The following is an 18,846-nucleotide window of genomic DNA, read 5'->3' on the forward strand; positions in this document are numbered from 1 at the left end:
TTCAGAGAATCTTCCTCAGATTCCAAACAAGTTAAAGTAGGAAATTAACATATTCAGTTTTCAGTCCACTCTTTTGATCTAGAAAGTGTTTGAGTTTTGTCAAAGAATATAACCCTAGTTATATGACACTGAAAATGAAGATTGATGCTTGATTTATGATTATTCCATTGGCAATTCAGTGGACAATTTTAATGCAGTAATTCAATTTTTGGGCTGTTCTAGCCTTAACTTATTGAGAACAAGTTACCCACTGATGATTCGCAACATCATACAGCAGGAAGAATCCTTGACTCTAGAAGGAATAGAGATCTTATCATTAGTGACTTTATGCTTCTTGTTGACCTCAGTATTAATATCACTGTTGTAACATAGGTCAATGACCATTAAAATGGTTCAGAATGCCAGACATTGTATGTGAAATTCTAGTGATAGAGTACAGTTGTGTAAAATCTTACCATAATGGTAGATGTCCTTGCCTTCACCGCTGTGGTACTCTTAACTATATGTGAGAGTGCCAAAGCTCAACAGGACACAAGAGAGGAGGAAGAGGAATCCCTTAAAAAATTAACTGAACTAGCAAAACCAGCCCCAGCTCTACAGATACCATCCACTTTGTAGTGTTTGATAAAGGTATGTATGGGCAGAAGTCCAGGTTGCTCCTTCAAGAATAGAATTAGTATTTAAGCCTTTGAAAAAAGCATCAGAAGAAGGCACAGCTCTTGTAGAATCAGCCTTAACTGAAAAAGGAAGGCTCTTGCCATGAAGTGTAACAAAAGGAAATAGCCTTAGAAATCCAGGAAAAAACAGGTTGCTTGGATGCAGCAAGCCCCAAAGATCTAGAATGATAATAAATAAATAACCAATTTGATTTTCTGATAGCCTTGGTCATATACAAAGTTGCCTATACATGTCCAAAATATGCAGTAGTCTTTCACAGTCATTTTGTGGAGAGGGGAAAAAAGTAGGCAGAATAATAGTACAAAAACCAAACCAAACTACGATTCCAAAAACCTGCAACCGTAGACAGAAGGCAAATCCACTCTATTTCATTAGTCCACAATGGTAATCTTAGAAGGATAAGCACTTTCATCCCAAAATTAACAGGAACTTCATCAGATGAATAATTCACCCATTACTTCCCTTAAGTATACTGAAAACCATGGCATAATTTCCTATTAATTTAAAAGAAGTCATAAAAAAATCATAATACATAAAAGACATTTACCCCTTTTATACTTAAACAAATAGTATCAGTCACACCCTGCATACCATATAGTATATAAAATAACCATTCTATAAAAAGTTTTAAAAACAAAAATAATACATATAGTTATTGCTGATCTTATTGTTTATATATATTTTACTCATAGGGGTTCATCTTTTGAGTTTAAGTGTGCTGCTAATGGACAGCTCATCATTTAAACCTGGTCAAAATGATGAGTTTAACCATAATTGCCATAATAATTCAGCTTTTTCTAACAAGTATGGCAAATCTCCACCCCTTTTTCAGTGTCCCTTGTGCTTCTAAAATGATGAATTTAAATGCATGTCCAGGGAAACGTATAATGTGTTTGCATTATTTATGTTTTTAAAACTTTATAGAATGGTTATACTATATGGTATGTAGGGTGTGACTGATACCATTTATTTAAGTATATAAGGGGTAAATGTCTTTTATGTCTTATGATTTTTTTATGACTTCTTTTAAATTAATAGGAAATTATGTCATTGTTTTCAGTATACTTAGGGGAAGTAATGGGTGAATTATTCAGCTGATGAAGTTCCTGTTAATTTTGTTACAAAAGTGCTTATCCTAATGAGATCACCATTGTGGTCTAATAATGTGGAGTGGATTTGCCTTCTGATTACAGTTACAGTTGTTAGGCAGAATAATAGACTAAGAGATAGCTCATAAACCACCTTCAGCATAAAAGAAAGGTTAGTACGCAAGGACGGTCTGTTCTCATGAAAAATCAAAAAAGGAGAACAAGCCATAATGGTCTGCAACTCAGACACCCACCTGGCAGAAGTAAGCACTAACAAAAGTGTAGTCTTCCAGGAACAATGTTGCAAGAAAGCTGAAACACCAGGCTCCAAGGGAGCTTGACTCAACTTCTCAGAAACATAAAATAACATCCCAGGCAGGAGGAAGAGGCTTCCTGAGAGGTCTAATATTAAGGATGCCTTTACAAAATTGTTTAACCTCAAATCTAGCAGCTAAAGGAGGAGAAAGGCAGACCAGCAGAGACAACTGATAGGTGGGTCTTAATAGAATAATAGACCAAACAAGCATTGAGCAAACTCATACAAATAAGAGAGAACCAAAGGAACATCCCCGGTAAGTGGGTCCATCTTACAACAGAGACACCAAAAAGAAAACCTTTTCCATTTGGATAAGTAGGATTTCCTAGTTGTAGGTTTCCTGGCCTCCAGCAGGACTTGCAGCATGTCCTCAAGAAAAAAAAGGTGTCTATGAGGAATCAAAATCCTATCACCCACAGTGTCAGTTGAAGCATGGACAGGTGGGTATGGATAACAGATCCATTGTCTTGTGTGATTAGATCTACCCTGTGAGGTAACTTGTTATGATTGTCCCTCACTAGATGCAGAAGATGGAGCCAGTGTTGTCATGGTCAAAAGGGTGTCACCAACACAATTTGGGAGCATCCTGTTGAACTTTGAACAGAACTTTCAGAATAAGAGGAAGTGGAGGGATTGCAGAAAGAAACATCCTCTTCCAAAAGAATGAGAGGACATCCACCTTCCATACCAGAGGATCTGGGACTCTGGCATAAAACAGAGGAAGTTGTCTCTTTAGAAGTGATGAAAAGTGAAGTACCACATTGGTGGATAATGTCCAGAAACACATCCCTGTGAAGCATACATTAGTAGGACTGAGTTAAGGACCTGCTCAGAGTGTCTACCACAATATTTTGATTGGAAGAGATATTAACTGCCTGAAGAGTCACTTGTCAACAAGATCCCATAACAGAAGTGCCAACCAGCAAAGAAGATAACATCTTGTTTCTCCCTGTTTGTTGATATAACACATCACTGTGGTACTCTCTGTGAACACCTTGAAAGGCCCTGGAGAAGAGAGAGACTTGAAAAGCCTCATCTCTTTGACATTAATGTGCTACTACTGTTTACAAGGCAAATACACCCCCTGTACCTTTAGGAGCCAAAAGTCACCCCCATCCCATGTCTGGAGCATCTGCGAACAATTCCTGAGAGGGAAGAGGGGTATGAAAAGAGATTCCTGGATTCAGAGACAACTGCTGATTCCACCAGAGAAATTCCTGTCTGAGGCAAGGAAGAAGATGAACTACAAGTTCTAGGGGATGAGCAAGTGGAAGCCACACTGATTTCAGAAATAACTGAAACTTTCTCAAATGAAGTTTGACCACAGGAAACATCGGGATGGTGGATGCCATGAAACCCAGAACTCTCAGAAACTCTCTGGCAGTAATGGAAGCCAGAGAAAGAAGAGTGTGAAAGAAAAAAAATGATAGTCAAGACCTTTAGAGGTGGCAGTGATGCAAGCATTGGCACTGTGTGAATCCTGCAATCCAGAAAAAAATTATCCTGAGAAGGAGTCATAGAAGACTTTTTGAAATTTATAGTGAACCCCAGATACTGAAGAAGAGATATGGCAAAATGAATATTTTTCAAAAGGGTCTTTTGAGAGGATGCCTGAACCAACAGGGCACCACCCAAGTAAGGGAATATTTGGATTCCTTGAAGTCTGCAAAAGGCAATCACAGAAGCAAGGCATTTAGTGAGTATGCTTGGGGCAGTAGAAAGGCCAAAGGGCAAAGCAGAGAACTGAAAATGCCAGGAAGCAGAGACACACACAACTTTCCTGAAAAGAGGACACATTGTAATATGGAGATAAGCAACCTTATAGGCCTGCAGGAGCAAGAGAGGAAACTGAATCTGAAGGGACAACATCCATAAGGAATAAACCTTAGTGTTAAGATGAGAGAGGTCTAGAATAGGTCATCAAGTGTGTTCATTTCTGGGCACTAGAAACAGTTGGGAGTACAACCCTTTCCTCTCTTTTGGACACAGTCACCACTTGAATAGTACCCAGAGAAAAGAGAACTTGAAGAACCTCTGGTAAAAAGTGAAGATGTTCCCAAGGAGGCTGAGGAATGCCCATAAAGAAAGGATGGGATTTCCACACCATGAAGTACCCTTGGCATTTGATAAACAAAACCAAAGAATCCTCGGTAATCTGAAGCCAAACTGGAAGAGAAAGAGGAAGAGGAATGTGAATGGAAGGGATGGATAGTCACAAAGTGCCTGGTATGTTAAGAAAGGATGGCTTCGGAGTCCCCGAAAATTGAGTAGCCTTAGCAGAAGGAGTCTGACACTCTTCTTATTTTTAGAAGGACATGATTGCCTATGGACAAAGGCAGGCTTAGCAGGCTAGTTTCTCTAAATTTAGCCACAGGAGAAACAAACATGTTTAAGTACCCGTAAAGCCTTATCCTTATACTGAAGGGACTTAAACCAGCAGCAACTTCCCCAAACAAAAGTTTAGAATCTAGAGGAGCATTCATCAACTTAACTTTAATTTCATCAGGTAGAGGTTGAAGCCTAAGCCAAGATCACCTCCTCATAACTGAACCAAAAACAGCAGCCCTAGAAGAGGCATCTTCCACATCATAACTACATTGAACTGAATCATGAATGACTTGACAGGACATTTCTAGCAAGGAAAGAACATAAGTTTTACCCTCAGAGTCAGGAAAATCAGAAATAAGTTGACAGGTTTGAGAAAGAAGTGCTAACACATACCCTAGACATATGGGTCAGCCAATTAGTTGCCCTAAACACTAGGGTAACATAAGTGTAAACCTTTTTACTTAGCCTGTCCATAGTTCTGCTGTCCTTGTCAGAAGGCAATAACATGGGAGAAGGAAGCGATTGAGATGGCTTATCAGAAGCTTCGGACACTAGGGTTAGCTGCAGGACATTTATGTAAAAAATAACAATCCTCAGGAACCCTATAAAACCTATCATGCTTCTTGGGAGCAGGGGGGGAAGAGAATCAGCTGTCTGAGAGGCATTGCAGAAAATATCCAGTAAAGCAGCCAGGACAAGGAAATAGCAGCAGGTTTAGGAGAGTCCAACTGCAACAACTCATAGTACCTTTTATGGTTAAGAGACCCGAGTACAATCCCTCTTATAAAATCCACCATCCTAAAGTGCGTGTCCCCAAAGGAAATTTGCTCCAAAGGAACATCTGGAATAATAGATTCCTCCTCCTCTGATCCATAGTTCAAATGAGAAGGAAACTGAGTAGAATAAGTTAGGGATTTTTCAACAGAATCCAACTCATCCTCAGAAGAATCCTGGTCTCTAGGTCATTTAAGAGGAGTAGAGAACCAAGGGGGAGCAGAAACTGAAACCCCACGAGGAGACTTTAAGGACATTTAAGGGAGAAAATAACCTCTGAGTAAAAGCCTGACACTCACTTTGTGGATCCCTAGAAGCAGAAGAAACATTTTTATTTTTTTTTTTTAAGGGAACATTCTGAGAAGGCTCCGATCCAGGACAACAGTCAAGAACCAAAGCAGGAACTTCTTCCCCAACTAGAAATGGAGGAACTCCCCTAGGCCCCTCAGGAAAAAAAAAACATCAACTGTGATTCCCTCAATGTCCGAGACAGATGCCTGCAAAGTCTCTGTGGATGTGCTGCCAGCCATATCCTCACTGGCCTCCAACACAGTCAGAGCATAGAAATCCAGCAACATGGCTGGGTGAGCCTCCAGGTTTGCAACAACCTCAGGAGGAGCACCTGACGGAGGCTGGACAGCTGAAGATTTGGGTCGTACCTTTTTTACCTTCTTCCCTAACATCTGACCATTGGGGCAGGAGATTTTCTTCCACAGTATCTTTAGCAAGTAGCCACAGATGCTGGTTCTCAAGATACAAGGAAAAGGGAAAGAAGTCTATTGTGAAGGGTTTTCGGAAAATATGCCTGACAAACAGAACAAGACATACGGTCATGAGAAGCACCTAAGCAAAAAAGACACTTACCATGGAAGTCTCTGTGGGGAATCACTCTTCTACATTGGAATTTACCCTTCCTGGATGACATTAACCTCAAGGAACACACAAAAAAAAAAAAAAAAAAAAAACAAGAAACAACAAAATCCCTAACAGGGCACTTATCTTGCAAAAACAACAACAAGACATGGGAAGTCCCTGGAGAACAAACATGCGTTCAACTGACAGAAAACAGATTCAGGAAAACAGATGGTGTAAAAGATGCATTCAGACTGTCGGCAAAGGAGTTCAGTTTTGGTAAACCTGAACGTCAGCTTTATGCCCAATATTATTGCAGGGTGTATATGGTGATGTTCAGCATACCTTTTAAATGCTTAAGTCTTTGGAAGACTGGACAGACATCATGCTTCCACAGCAGGGAATCCTATATAGTTAAGAATAACCTCAGAAGTGAATGTAAGGACATTTCAGGTTTCAGCTGGATCAGCCCCTAGAGTTTCCAGACATTTGAGCTCTGTACACCCTGCTCTGAAAAAGAGCTTCAACATTAGATAACTGTGGTGTTGGGAAACAGCGAATTACGAGTATACAGCTTATACTGATCATAAGTCACAACATACTCTCTGAGATTTTCTGCAGCTCACATTCATTTGTGGAGCTCCAGATGTTCATTGTAGAGGTTATAACTACAGCCATGTTCATAACTACAGGGGACATGCTGAAGACAAGATGTTCACCATTGCCACTGAAAGGACATTCAGGTCCCTTGACACAAAACGTCCTTGTAAAACAAAAGAAAAAAATATGATTCAACAAGCTCCTTGGTGGCCACAATTACCAAGGTCTTTTCTTCTGGTTGAGAGAGAAAATTAATTCTTCCATCTGCGTTTCAAGAGAGGCCTACAAGGAAAGCAGGTCCTACATGAAAGCACTCCGTGTTCTTCATTTCACAACTTGGAGTCCGAGATCTTGACTCCAAACATGTAGCCCCCCCAGATACTTAGTGTTTTACTAGGAAGCCCATTGCTATGAAGTTATGTTTGTGTGAGTGAGGGTTTTTTTGTAGTGTGTCAAGGACAACAAAACGGAGTCAGTTCAGTTTCATCTTCATAATGTACACATCATCTTTCGTGCTGATATTCAAAAACAGCAAAGAAATTCCAATAAGTTGAACAGAGTAAAAAATCCCAAGCATAAAAAACAACAAAGAAGGTCGCTGGAGTATCAAGCAGAACTGCAGCAAAAATTAAGCAAAATCTCTTATTTATTGTCATAAAATGGTAAGCGCTTTCATAATGGTGACCATTGCTTCATCAGACAACCTCTTACACAACTAACAACATATAAATACTTTAATTCATTTCAAATGAACCAATCACAACTCAACAAATCACTTACTAATAAATCACCATGGTTACATATAATTAAGCATCAAGTTAAAAGAGAAATAAAAAGTACAGAATTATCCTGAATGCATATGTATACATACAGTGAACCTTTTTCATTATATGTTTCATTTCAACTTTCTGGACTTCAGAGCTGGTTTCAACGGAACTGAATCATTTAAACCCATTCCTCTGTGTGCTCCTAGTCTTAGGATCCAATGTACTTCCATACTTTCTGTGGCATTAACTATATCCCCTATTCTAGTGTTTGCACTCTGCACATATAGGACCTGAAACATAAAAGTATGTTCAGCTCCTTTCTCTAAAGTATGCTTGGCAAGGGCACTATATATAAACCCATTCCTGGCACAATATACGTGATCCCTTATAAGTTCCCAAAGGTGACAATTCATCTTACCTATATAGAATTGGAAACATACTTTGCAATGAGCTGCATATATTACATTGCTGATATTACAGTCCGCTGAATTTCTAAGCTCCCATAGACGTTCAGTCTCCGGGTTCTTAAAAAATCTGGGCTCATCTATCTGAGCACAGTATGCACAGTGCCCACATCTGTGTGCACCCTTGACCACATTTTCTATCATTCTAACTTTCCTTGGGTAACATAGCTGTTGTTTCAGGTTCCTCTTGCTTTTAAATACAAAGTGTGGTTGCAGACCTACTATATTTGCAGTATTCTTGTCTACCAGTAACATTTGCCAATTTTGTTGGATAATATATTCAAACCTTCCTATGTCCTTAGAATAGGGCAGGACCATGGGAGTCTGTGTTAATCTTTTATTCCTATTACATATAGTCCCTACTAATACTCTGAGTAGTAGGGTTTCCCCTTGCTTTGCTTTCCTTTGATACTTTATAGTACACTTTATTAATCTCTTGTTCCCTGTACCCCCTGCTCAGAAATCCTGTTTTAAGATTATTAATTTCACTAGCATACACCTTTTCTTGACAGAGAAGCCATGATACTCTCAGGGCCTGTCCTCTGATGATATTAGGAAAGACACTTTGGTTATGCGTACTTTCTCTATGTAGGAAAGTTGGTCTATAACACTCTTTTCTATGCAATTTGGTGAAACACCCATCACCTTCTCTATATACAGTTACATCTAAAAAATCCATGGTTTGTGAAGAAAAATTTATGGTAAATTTAAGAAAATTACTAGTGGTAGTAATATGCGAGTACATAGACTAATTATTCTGCAGTTTCTTTCCAAAAAATAAAAAGATCATCCACAAAGCACTTATAAAAGGCTATCTGGGGATTATCCAATATATTTTCACATTCCCAGTTGACCATAAACAAGTTTGCATATGCACTGGCACAACTCGTGCCCATTGCAACACCTGACAGTTGTTCATAAAATTTCTCATTGATCATAAAAATATTGTATTCGAGTACTATTTCTAAGAGCATGCAAAGGAAGTCTACTATAGTACACTTTATTAATCTCTTGTTCACTGTAGCCCCTGCTCGAATACAATATTTTTATGTTCAATGAGAAATGTTATAAACAACTGTCAGGTGTTGCAATGGGCACGAGTTGTGCCAATCAGTGGAAGCTCATGCCATAGGGCTGCAGGACTCCAGACCCCCAGCTGTGAAGAAAGAAAAGAACATTTTTAAAAATAAAAAAAATATTTATAAATTCATTATTTAAATATTTAGTGGCTGGCTTCAGTGCTCTAAGCAAGTCTGACTGACTCGCAAAGTCCCAGAACTCTAATTGCGCATGCTCATTAAGTTCCGTTTTTTTTTTTTTTCGTTTTTGTGTGTAAAAATTAGTTTCTGTAATTGTGGACTGCTGTAAAAGCAGTCCAGATTAAGGCGAGAAGGCATCAGTGTGATGTCCAGAAGTCTATGTGGTTTAACGGCACAGTATAGTGGAAAGGGGTTGGACTGCCACATTTGAAGTCACGTGGATGGCTGATGGCTACTGATTGGTTCTCAGTCTCTTATCGAAAAAGAGAGAGAGAAACAATCAGTAGTAGCACAGTACTTTTAGTTACTTGCTACGGTGCGCTACAGTTGCTAAAACAACTTTTTTTTTTTATTTTGGCTTGCCTTGCTTATAGTTTGAACAGAGTCAGACAGAGAAAAGAAAGAGTTGAATTTGATTCAGTTCTTGAAAAAGATGGACAGTCACTCATTTTTTATCAGTTTAAACTGAGGTAGGTGTCTGACTCCTGATGTCCACTTCACAATGTTTACTTTATACTAGATTGGAAGGAAGTTTGTTTGGCAAACGGCTTGTCAGAAAAGATGATGGTTTTGTTTGTAATTTATACATATACTGCTGCTGATGGTAATCGAGAGTTTTCCATCATACGCTCAGGTGATATAATTTCTGTCCTTTTGTCTGTTTGTATTTCTTTTGTCCAGTGAAACTTCCTCATTCTGTTCATGTACAGGTTTAATTCTGATTACAGTGATAACATTTATAATCTTTTTTGATAAAACCTAGTCCATGCAGTGATCACCCTTTATGTGAACAACTATTTCTTAACATTTCCTTGAAACTTCCTTCACAACTTTCTTTGCAAAACATCTTCAATGTCCTTTTTGCTTTCTGTATATAGTGCATTTTCCTAAATTACTTCTGCACTTCACATAATATAAACATTTCAGTTATGTTTCCCCTTCTCTTCTCTGAACTGGTAGTATGTTTTCAGTTTTACGGAACATTTGATTACACTTTCCTGCTATACCACATTTACTACTTTTATTACTTTCTGCTGCTTTGTGGGTCACTCTGGATTAGATGCAATACTATGGCTGAGGCAATCTGTGTAAAGGATTGCTCTGTTCTTGTGGTCTTGTATGAAACTGAGTAATTTAAGGACTGTTCTGAGTAGGATCGCACTGATGAATGCTTGTTGATATTCAGTCCAACTAGTCCTTCTACTCTCTGATAGTTACGTTTATTTAGTATGCTGTTTCCCTTGTAACTTCGAAGCAGTACTGGCTTTTATTCACTTTATTTTTATATTTGTTTTTGTTGTAATTAAATTAGTCTGTTAAACAACAAATCACAATCTGCCATCAATAATGTTTGATTTAATCATATTTGCTGCAGTTTTAGTCTGAGTTGAAGTCTGTGACATAAAATGTACCAGTCATCTCACACTCGTGCACATGCTGAATTGTGATTTATTTTTATCAAACAATGATTACTGGCAAAAGCCAAGTTTATTCTTTCGTTCTATTTTTGTTTCATTTATTTTGCATGGAAGTACATGATCAAAAATAGTGTCCTGTTGGTCTGACTCACACTATGTTTGGCTTGCTGTCTTCAGTACATTATTGTGCATTCAACAGCCAGTGTGCTGAAACATTACTGTTTTTCCCCAAGAAAAATATTTCTATCTCCTTTGCTGTGCATAACATTGAACTGTGTTGTGCCAGGGTGTTTCTGGCTGGGTGCTACACATTATGTAGTATTGTTATGTCATAGTCTACCTGCTTGACTGCATAAAGAGAAATCTCATGTATTATCATTCCCTCATCTCATCATGAAAAAGTATATTTAGAGAGATGGCATGTAAAAATAGGTGTCTAGCAGAGACAGACTTTTAGTGTTAAAGATAATGCTTTAGGGTTAAAGTTAGGAATAGGACTTCTGTTATGTGTTAGGGATGGAATGTCTGAGTTAGAGATGGGGCAAAGCTTTAAGGTTAGCTTTAGTTAATCAAGTTTCCATGTGTGGATTACATTCTTTGAGTTAGAAGCATAGTTTTAAGGTTTGGATAACAATTATGGATAGGGTTATTACATTCAAATGACAGTTGTTGCCGAGAGTGACTGTACATAACTTCTGTTCATTTTCCAAAAAAATAAAAAATGTAAATGAGTTATGTGTGATAGCTATGAGTAAACAGTGCCCTTATTTTCCCCTCTTTCTTTAAGGCAGTTTATCTAGATTAGAGATAAACGTGTTCCCTTTCACTTTTAGAGATGCCAGAGTGATGTTATGCACATCCTTGTTTGGCTACACCTGAGTTGCTGCATGCATTTTTTTTTTTCACTAACTTGCGTAAGTAGTAACAAAAATGTCAGGTTGGTGCACACTGTCTACAGTCTCTAGACAATAAGGTGGTTAGATGAAAAAAGGTATGAAAAAAGCTTGAAGGAGGTAAATGCTTCTACTTCATGGAAGGGGGAGAGAGTAGTAATATGCTGCGGGTACTTTAATAATGTTTCATTCTTAAGACATAACTACAGGAAGACAGTGAAGAATGAGAAGGACACTACTATTAGACTTGAGGCACAATCACTATGGATTTCAGAAGGTTTTTTTATTTTCAGAAATAGTATGGACAAGTGGATTGTAAGCCCTCTGATGCATCAAGAGTTCCTGAGATCTGTGATAAACTAGAAGAAAGACAGGAGTTGGGCATATACAAGACACTAGTGCTCAAAATTTGCAGACCAGTTGATCATATGGCATATCATGCCTCATTTTTACGGAACTTTATGTAGAATGAGCAACTGTGAGGTGTTTGTTGGGAGAGGTAGAAGGTCCAGTCAAGATATAAATATCAAACGAATGAAGGAATCACAGTTGTCAGAAAACACACACTTATTATATGTAGCAATGTGCACTGTGTAGAGTATTCAGCATGCACCATAGTGGCTGAGCATTTATTTCATGTAAATTGGTAAGCATGGCCAGCATTGATCCCACTATACCATAGCCCCACCCCTTTCTAGTTGACCACACCCCCTCCCTTTGGCCCTGCCCATTCCTGCTGCCCCCCCCCCCTTTTGATTTGAAGTCACCAGCCGCCACTGGTGGCAATGCATATGCAAACTTGGTTATGGTGAACTAGCAATGTGAAAATATATTGGATAATCCCCAGATAGCCTTTTATAGGTGCTTTGTGGGTGATCTTTTAATTTTTTTGAAAGGAACTGAAGAACAATTTAAGTCTATGTACCCACATATTAATACCACATGCAGGGGGCAGGGTGGCTAACAGAACCCATTTCCATCTACCTAGACAGTGAATTGAAGACAGTATTAAATGATAGTGCATATGTCTTGAAAGATGCAGAGCAATTTCTGGTAGACCTGTATTGGGCAGTAGAAGGCATGGGAGCAAATAACAGTGGAATGTTAGTAACACTAGATGTGGTCTCTTTGTTTATGAGTATACCAAATGATCAGGGAAGCATGATAAAATCAGTGCTGATGAGACAAGGAAAGTTTTCTGCAGCAAAGGTAGATTTTCTTTGCATGCTCTTATAAATGGTACTCGAATACAATATTTTTCTGTTCAATGAGAAATGTTATAAACAACTGTCAGGTGTTGCAATGGGCATGAGTTGTGCCAATGCATATGCAGACTTGGTTATGGTGAACTGGGAATGAGAAAATATATTGGATAATCCCCAGATAGCCTTTTAAAGGGGCTTTGTGGATGACCTTTTTAATTTTTGGAACGGAACCCAAGAACAATTAAAATCTATGTACTCGCATATTAATACCACTAGTAATTTTCTTAAATTTACTATGAATTTTACTTAACAAAACGCAGGGTTTTTTTTAGATGTAACTGTATATAGAGAAGGTGATGGGTGGTTCACCAAATTGCATAGAAAAGAGTGTTATAGACCAACTTTCCTGCATAAAGTATGCATAACCAAAGTGTCTTTCCTAATATCATCAGAGGACCGGCCCTGAGAGTATCACAGCTTTGCTGTCAAGAAAAGGTGCATGTTAGTGAACAAAAGATGATGGAGCCATTAAGTCATGCTAGAAATTAATAGCTTCGACATACATATGTAGAGGCCATAACTTGTGATCCCAACATGACACTACTAACACACAGACTATGCAAAATAAATGAAAAACAAGAGGTTAGCCAATCTCAGGGGTATTTGCTCCATGGTAAGACATAATAGCAATTATAAGAGAGCAGTACACTGGGCAATTGAAGCTAGAACCAAAAACTAAAGGGAGACCAGCTGACTAACAGCAGCTATGAACCATCACACAGGTGAGTTGAACACAGTGCTGAACAGGAGCCTTAGACAAAAGCCAAAAAGAGTACACAGGAAACCAACCTATTCAAAGAATTTCTTGCACATTTCAAGTAACCACCCCAATTTCAATGGTTAAGTTCAGATGGTGAAAATTTCTAGGTTGCTATATGAAGATGATCAATTTTTACTAAAGATTGACAAGTTAATTAAGATGTTTAGATATAGAGGTTACCCACAGACATTGCTAGAAGAGATTAAAGTCGAAGTGATTAAATATGAGAAAATTTATTTGGACCCAGTCTTGGTAATATTAACCAAAACGTAAAAAGGAATGTAATAATTTTAAGCAAACTATGATTTTGAAATTTGAGGTGGGAAGTAATATTAGGCGAATTGTTACCAATAAATGGAAATGTATTGAATATGACGATGTTTGTAGTAAAGTACTGGGGAATGGACCACAGTTTGCATAAAAAAGACACCCTGATTAAAAAAAAAATAGAATGGGGGAATAATATAGGAGAAGTTTATACACAACAAAATCAATTAGTGGTATGGTTAAATATGCTGCCTTCTCTCCTGTAGGTACATTCATGAAGGACAGACTTTAAACTTCAGACATACACTAAAATTATACTAAGATTGACTGTGATTGTAACATGCTCTGGGTAGTTTATCTAGCTTGTTGCAATTTCTGCCATTTTTATTATGTAAGAGTGACCTTTGAAAAGGAGCATCTACAAACTTAATTAACATGTATAGACAACAATAAATTTTATTTTTTTTATTCTTGAATAAGTTCAGTTGAACTCTAGAACAGGGAAAAGGGAACTTAGCTTAGAGTACATGGAATTATTATTGCATTACATCCGAATGAGGCTTCCAGGTGCATCTGCAGTTAACTTCTACCGATGCCTGTAGGGGTCAAGTATTGCTTGTTTATATTTTCATCAATAATTGCAAAACCATGTTATGTACAAGGTTTTAAAAGATTTCATCTTCAAGCTTACACAATGGCAAACTCAACTGCATTACTATTTAACCTCTGCCTAGTGCAGGTAAATGGATATGAACTGTCCTGTTTATGATATTAATTTATATAGATAATTTTCACATTTTTCTGAAAATCTCAACAACCAAGTAACACAGACAAACTCCTTAGTTTCTTATGAAAGCTCTCAGCTAGATGAATAAAATGTTGCTAACAGTAGGTAACTTGAGTGGTTGTGATATTGTAAGTTGTTTACAAAATATTACAAACATAATAGTTACTGTGTTTAACGTGATTTATAAAATTCAGTTTAAGACATAAAACCTAAAGGATACTGCCAGTATAAAAATAGTTTGTGCTGAAGAGTTTGTGATTTATACTTCTTTCATAATCCCTGTGGTTCCAGAGATATGAACATTTGTTTGACATGTGAGGACATAGTTTGAGTCTGTCAAAAGGATTAGGCTTCTCTCATTGGAGGTTACAGTACAAACTTCCTGAACTCTTTTGTAGTGAACGAGTTAAAGTCAGTACACATCCAGGTCTGAATGATGCTATCTCACTAAGTAGTGTACTGAAATTGCGGGCTGCTAAATTATAACAACTGTACTGTATAAATGATCTCTATAAATTATGTTTATACATTTTTGTGGTTTTATTACTAATATGAAAGTTTTTTTTTTTAGATTTCAAAAATATTTTAAAACTTTTTTTTTTTATTGTGAATTAATGAATATATATTACATAAATTGTATTCATTCGACACTTGTTAGTCACATGTTTTATTGAGAGATTTAGTTAAGCATGTATAACGTTTTTTAAGTAGTTTGATAAAGTCCGATGTGGAGCAGACAAAAGCACTTAACTAGTTTCATTATTGGCTATTAAAAATTTTTATTTGGTACACCCTTTGTGGTTTTTGACCTTGACTCCTGTTCAGGACTGTGTTCAACTCGCCTTTGTTGTGTACTACACAACCTGTTATTCCAACAAGTTTAACATTTATAATGCTGCATTTTGAGGGAAGGCTCATGACTTATAAAACAGAGTGACAGCAGGATTAACACAAGCAGAATGGGCTAAGTAATTTTCTTACTTCTCTGTAACAAGTTTGGTGGATATGGGCATCTTGAGACAATGTAGCAATTGTCTCGTGTATACCGACAACCACTTAATACTTAAGGAAGCAGACACAATATGCGAGAGGTGTCCTTACACAATAACACTGGAGGGTAAACAGTCTCATCCAAGAGCACATCAGGTTGTTGAAACGACGTACACGATGCACTTGACTAAAATATGCCAAGGCACTTAAAAGTAATCATAAAAGCAATGATAAAGACTGCCTAGACCACTTCTTGTAAAATATATGCCTCAGTAAGCCCAAAGGCCCTCAGAAAAAAACAACGCCTAACACTGCGCATATTGTCACTGTCAATGGAGCCCTAAACACTAAGCCCCTAAAGCAAGCAAACACACTTGCCAGGACTAGTGTCATATGGAACTCCGTTGTAAGAAATACTAATGCTCTCTAACCAAACAGGAGAAGGAAAAGATGTTAGTTGCTTACCTGAAGCCCTATTCTAGCAAATCATGCATTTACTCAAGTTATTATGCCACAGGTACCAGTGTAATTCCATCATAGTCCATGTAGGTGTAAATGACCTGAGATGTAGCTCCCTGGTCTATAGAAAGATAGACATTATGGAGCTTTCAGACTGTGTGTCTCAGGCTGGTATGAGCTTAGCACTGTGCAGCATATTAGCATCACCAAGGCCGATGCCACAATATGAGATAAATATGATTGATTTCAGGAACTGGCTATCTTTCTAATGTAATTCTAAGGAGATCCAATATTTGTCAGCTTGGGTGGACATGGTTAGCAGACTGCATTGCTTTGCCAAGGATGGTCTGCATCTCTCCCCTCTAGGCTTTCAAATAATGGCTAAAACATTGTCCATGTCGATAGTGCTTTTTGTAAGCAATGCCAAATTGACAAACCTACAGACATAGAAAAATCAGTTCAACTGAACCCTTAAGAGGTTACTGCTCAATGCCAGGAGTCTAACAAAAAAAGCTACTCCCCCTCCAAGCCCTCTTCATACTTGAGAAGACGTATGTGCAGTTACCAGTTTAAAATGGCAGATATTACCCTATCAGTACACAATTTCAGTGCCCTCCACACTTTTATACTAATAGTTGTACAGAAAGGGCTCAAGTGTAGGTGTCTCAATATACATTAATAACAAGTATTCCTCTAGGCTGATCAAACAGGATGATATTTTGGAGTTCCCCCACATGCATATCACAAAACACAAAATCCAGTACCATTTGCTGGCCAGCTATAAGTCACCTTCATGTCTCCAGAAGCTCACAATGCATACTTGGACCTACTGGAGATACTTTGCATCCAAGCTTGCACCTTACTCAAGGAAGACTAATTTGCTCTCATAGGTTCATTGGTGTTTACTACGGTAACAACCACAAAGGGCCTTTAAAGCCTTGCCATGCACCCCAAATCTCTGACAAGTTCTGATGTCCTTGATAAGTGTAAGCATGGGCCTGGGAGATGAACCATTTACAGGTTGCCCATCCAATTGACCAAGTTGCACTTAAATTGGGTTAGGGAGAACTCTGCTTAACATGGATGGGGAGGCTGTTCCATAGACGTGGTAATCTCTGGGATACATACTTATCTCTCCAGCAGGTCCTATTTATATCACAGGCAAGATTTTAGTCTTTGGAATGGATAATTCTGCTGCTGTTTGTTTTGTGGATATGCAGGAGGCCCATCAAAGTTGGGTCTGACAATACCCTGTATGCCAGGCATAGATTTCTCCTCAAAAGCTTGTAGGAGACAGAATACAGGATAGGGTCCTGAGGCAGTCTGCATATGACATTTTACTTACACCCTGTATTCTTTTAGTGAGAAACCTCTGTGGATATTCCAATTGTTGGATATGCTTGGTTAGGTACATACCAAAGGGGGCATGGTACTCAATGATAGGTCTGATGAATGCTAAATACAGTGGAACAATGACTTCCTTGGACTTGGATGCCATACCTTTATTTATAATTTGCACAGCATAGAATGATTTCCTCACCACTTTAGACACCTGATGGTCAAAGTCTAGATTACTATCTGTGTGTGTCCTAAGTCCTGAACTACTGGGTCAATTCTAAGGGGTGTGTTGTCAATATGATAGTTACCAGGGATAGATGACTTCCCAAAGGATACTTTTATGCATCTATTTGCATTTAGTTTTAGTCCATAGCTCTGACGCCATTTGATTGTCTGTGTCAGCCCCTCCTGGAGAACATTTGTCTCAGTGTGAGATTCAATGACCGCTCCTAATTTGCAATCATCTGTAAATTTAGTCAGCCAGAGAACACTGATTTCTGAGAAGTAAATGCCAAAAAGGAGCAGTCCAAGGACTGATCCCTGAGGGACTCCACTTGTGACTGGCCTCTTTGCAGATGTGGACTCCCCATTTCTAACTTCCTGGGTCCTCCTGTCTGCAAGCCATTTGGCTATCCACAGGATAACATGGGTTTTTACCTAACCTCTCGAGTTAGTTAACAATGCCTGAGTGGGGTTTTGTGTCAAATGCCTTGGCCAGGTCAAGGTAGGCAGTATGAACAGTTTTGCCCTCATACATTGCTTTGCTGATCTGCTCAAAGAAGTCCACTCTATAAAATAGGAATTCTACACAGCCTCATATCTACAGGCACAGCAATTCCTGGACTTTGTAAATACAAACACACCTGACTAAATAGTGAATACACCTACTGGAGGCTCAACATACTGGACTTCATGCTTACAAATATGGGAGAATGCTGCCCCCCCCCCCGAATATCGCATCCCCCTGGTAAGATCTGACCATAAAGCTGTCTCCCCAAAAATCAACTCTCTAGTCCCATTAAAACCAATAATAATTTAGGACTATTCCAAGGCAAACTACCTTTTATTAAGTGATGGATTGACAAATGTCAATGCACCTCCAAAACCAGGGAGCAAAGCTGCCTATTTGAATTGCTCTCAAAGACTGTACCAATAATGGCAGTGGCTTCATAGAGGGTGCTATACCTACAAGAAGCAAGCCCAGGACTAGCCCTAACAAAAAACCACCTTCGTGGCATACCAAATTAAACATGATATACAATAAAAAGAAAAAAATGGAAAAAAAAAATCCGGAATGGTAATTCCCTTAAAACCAGAAACTCTCTCAAAGTAAACAGGCAACTAGGAGGGCTAATTATGTTAAGCAAAACCAACTTTCAGAATAAGATAAGGCATTCTCTAGCTATGTCAGGAACCTCAAGAGCAACATATAGCAATGTGCTGAGCTGGTGGTTACTGGTGCCAGATTCACTGAGCTTGGGGAAATAGCAAACCTGTTAGGCAGTATGTGTCTTATTGGATGTCTTCTGACACATTCAGTTCC

The 18,846-nt window shown here is 38.4% G+C and overlaps 1 long non-coding RNA gene across 1 annotated transcript in view; it reads right to left on the bottom strand.

Moving 5' to 3' along the window:
• Positions 1-18,846, bottom strand: part of LOC122791303 — a 969,057-nt gene that overhangs the window by 362,081 nt on the left and 588,130 nt on the right. The gene's annotated exons all lie outside the window — the stretch shown is intronic.

Source organism: Protopterus annectens, chromosome 17.part0, assembly GCF_019279795.1.
Source record: "Protopterus annectens isolate FY-2018-M chromosome 17.part0, PAN1.0, whole genome shotgun sequence".
Taxonomy (NCBI): domain Eukaryota; kingdom Metazoa; phylum Chordata; order Ceratodontiformes; family Protopteridae; genus Protopterus; species Protopterus annectens.